Genomic DNA, 4063 nt, shown 5'->3' on the forward strand with positions numbered 1-4063 from the left:
TACACAAAAATAAACTCAAAATAGATTAAAGACCTAAATGTAAGGCCAGACACTATAAAACTCTTAGAGGAAAATGTAGGCAGAACACTCTGACATAAATCGCAACAAGGTCTTTATTGAACCACCTCCTAGAGTAATGAAAATAAAAACAAAAATAAACAAATGGGACCTAATTAAACTTAAAAGCTTTTGCTAAGCAAAGGAAACCATAAACAAGACAAAAAGACAACCCTCAGAATGGGAGAAAATATTTGCAAACAAAGCAACTGACAAAGGATTAATCTCCAAAATATACAAGCAGCTCATGCAGCTCAATATCAGAAAAAACAAATAACCCAATACAAAAATGGGCAGAAGACCTAAATAGACATTTCTCCAAAGAAGATATACAGATTTCCAACGAACACATGTAAGGATGCTCAACATCACTAATCATTAGAGAATTGCAAATCAAAACTACAGTGAGGTATCACCTCACACCAGTCAGAATGGCTATCATCAGAAAATCTACAAACAATAAATGATGGAGCGGGTGTGGAGGAAAGGGAACCCTCTTACACTGTTGGTGGGAATGTAAATTGATACAGCCACTATGGAGAACAGTTACGGAGGTTCTGTAAAAACTAAAATAGAACTACCACATGACCCAGCAATCCCACTACTGGGCATATACCCAGAGAAAACCATAATTCAAAAAGACACATGCACCCCAATGTTCATTGCAGCACTATTTACAATAGCCAGGACATGGAAGCAACCTAAATGTCCATCAACAGATGAGTGGATAAAGAAGATGTGGTACATATATTCAATGGAATATTACTCAGCCATAAAAAGGAACAAAACAGGGTCATTTGTAGAGACGTGGATGGACCTAGAGACTGTCATACAGAGTGAAGTAAGTCAGAAAGAGAAAAGCAAATATTGTATGTTAATGCATATATGTGGAATCTAGAAAGATGGTATAGACGATCTTATTTGCAAAGCAGAAATAGAGACACAGACGTAGAGAACAAATGTATGGATACCAAGGGGGAAAGGGGGGTGGGAGGAATTGGGAGATTGGGATTCACATATATACACTATTGATACTATGTATAAAATAGATAACTAATAAGAACATACTGTATAGCACAGGGAACTCTACTTAATGCACTGTGGTGACCTAAATAGGAAGGAAATCCAAAAAAGAGAGGATATATGTATATGTATAGCTGCTTCATCTTGCTGTACAGTAGAAACTAACACACCATTGTAAAGCAACTGTACTCCAATAAAAATTAATTTAAAAAATGAAACAAATAGGGCTTCCCTGGTGGCACAGTGGTTGAGAGTCTGCCTGCCGATGCAGGGGACACAAGTTCGTGCCCCAGTCCAGGAAGATCCCACATGCCACGGAGCAGCTAGGCCCGTGAGCCATGGCCGCTGAGCCTGCGCGTCCAGAGCCTGTGCTCCGCAATGGGAAAGGCCACAACAGTGAGAGGCCCGCGTACCACACAAAAAATATATATATATAAAATAAAATAACATGTATCTTAACATATAAATGCTTTGATATGACTACACTAGGAGACATAATGAAGGGGTCAGATGTCTACTGTGAATGTGACAGCTATATATGCAGATTGATTTGGGACTGTTGTATTGGTGTTTCAAACACTACAAGCACTATGCAAACCAGAAAACAGTGGAGTGCCATCTTTAAACTCGTAAAAGAAAGAAGATGTCAACCCATAAGTCTATATCTAGGGAAAATATCTTTCAAAAATGAAGAAGAGGGCTTCCCTGGTGACGCAGTGGTTAAGAATCTGCCTGCCAATGCTGGGGACACGGGTACGAACCCTGGTCCAGGAAGATCCCACATGCCGCAGAGCAACTAAGCCCGTGCACCACGACTACTGAGCCTGCGCTCTAGAGCTCACAAGCCACAACTCCTGAAGCCCATGCACCTAGAGCCTGTGCTCTGCAACAGGAGAAGCCACTGCAATGAGAAGCCCATGCACTGCAACGAACAGCAGCCCCCGCTCACCGCAACTAGAGAAAGCCTGTGCACAGCAACAAAGACCCAGCACAGCCAAAAATAAATAAAGAAAATAAATAAATTTATTTTTAAAATGAAGCAGAAATAAAGACATCTTCAGACAAGAGCTGAGAGAATTCATTGCCATCAGACCTGCAGTACAAGAAATGTTGAAGGGAATTCTTCAGGCAAAAGGAGTACAATACCAGACAGATACTTGTATATATGAAAAAAGTTATAAATACCAGAAATGGTTAAAAAAAAAGGTAAATACCACGAAAAGCATTGCCATCAGGAACACAATCTTCCAGAATGTTGAATGCAACTTGCTAAGGCTGTGTGGCCTTGATCAAGCTATTTAACTTCTCTGTGTCTCAGTTTCTTCATCTTTAACATGAGAATAATGATAGTATGTACTTTTTAGGGTGTTGTGAGGATTAAATAAGTTAATATATAGAACATGCTTACAACAGTGCCTGGCACATAGAAAGCTAAATAAATGATAGCTATTATTGTTACTAAAGTCTTAAACAAAACACAGTAAAAATCTTTGCTCAATAAACAATTTCATTCCTAGAAATTTTCACATATATTAAAATTGTGCAAAATATACTTTGTGGCTATAAGTAAAACAGACTTAGGCTCTAGGCTTGGATAATTTTAAATATATTTTACACCTACCTGAACACCTTGACTGACATTCAGAAGTCTTGTAGGACGTGAACAGAACAATTATTCATTGTGTGAGAATGTAACACATTCTCATTGCAGAGCATCTAATATCCCTAACACTTCCTCTCACCCAGTAGTGCCCTCCAACAAGTGACAGCCAAGAACACCCTGAAAAATTCCAAAACAACCCCTTCTAGCAATATAATCCTATTTAAAATCCTAATCCAGGAGCAGGCCTAGGGACCATTTACCATTACCTAAAGGCAGTGGGACAGATAGCTGGTTTCTCAGAAGGAGAGTTTTGCTACATAACAAATGTAGCTATATCTCAACCTGGGTTCAAATACTTATGCATGTGATCTTGGACTAATCTCTTAATCTCTCTGTGCCTCAGTTTCTCATATGTAAAATGTGATTATAGTAGGTCCTACCTTACAGGGCTATGAGGATTAGTGATAATGTATATACAGCACTTAGCAAAGTATCTGGCTCAAAATAAATAATAGTAAGAGTTGTTGTTGTTTTACATCCCTGTATGCTATTAGAGGAAGAATTAGGAAGAATCATCCATTGTGGCAGGACTATTAGTGCCCAACAAATACTCAGTGTACTCCCTTACATTTCCCAGACCCCTTTGCAGTTAGGGTAGGGCCTTGTGACTGGTTCTGGCCAATGAACTACAAGCAGAAGTGATGTGTCATTCATTTAGAGGCCTAAGTAAGTAAGAGCTGGTGTGCTGTCTCCTTGTCTTTCTTCTCCACATAACCTTGCATAAGAGAGAAATGAGCACCTGATCAGTGCATCCCTATTTAACAGATAAGGAGATTGAGGTACAAAGAATGTAAGATTGAACTGGCTTTCATATGCAATGACTTTCAGTCTCCTGTGTACTGTATAAAAGGCCCTTGACATAAATAAGAATTGTTTCCAAATTCACCATTATGTATAATTTCCCTCATGAAATTACATCTAATAAGTAGAAAAAAATAACCCTGTTGAGACAAATGTGCTAGGTAGTTGGTTAGGCTCACTCACTAACTAGTTGACTCTCTCTCACACTCTACCCTTGACTAGGAAATTCAGTTTCATGCCTTAACAAAAAGACAAAATTATCTATCATGGAACTGAAGTGTTGTTATTAAAGAGTCAGTACAACAAATGATAAAATCATGTATGTTAAGGATCTACTATATACAAGCCACAGATAGTTATACATGAAAGTGGATATTAGAGGTCATGGCATCTAATGCTTACACTTTACACATGAGGAAACTGAAGCCAAACAAAGGAAAAAGGATAACCCCAAGATGATCAAGCTAGATAATGACAGTCCTGGAGTAATAAACAAGGTTCCCTACCTCCTAGATCAGC

This window comes from Lagenorhynchus albirostris, chromosome X (genome assembly GCF_949774975.1).
Source record: "Lagenorhynchus albirostris chromosome X, mLagAlb1.1, whole genome shotgun sequence".
Classification (NCBI taxonomy): Eukaryota; Metazoa; Chordata; class Mammalia; order Artiodactyla; family Delphinidae; genus Lagenorhynchus; species Lagenorhynchus albirostris.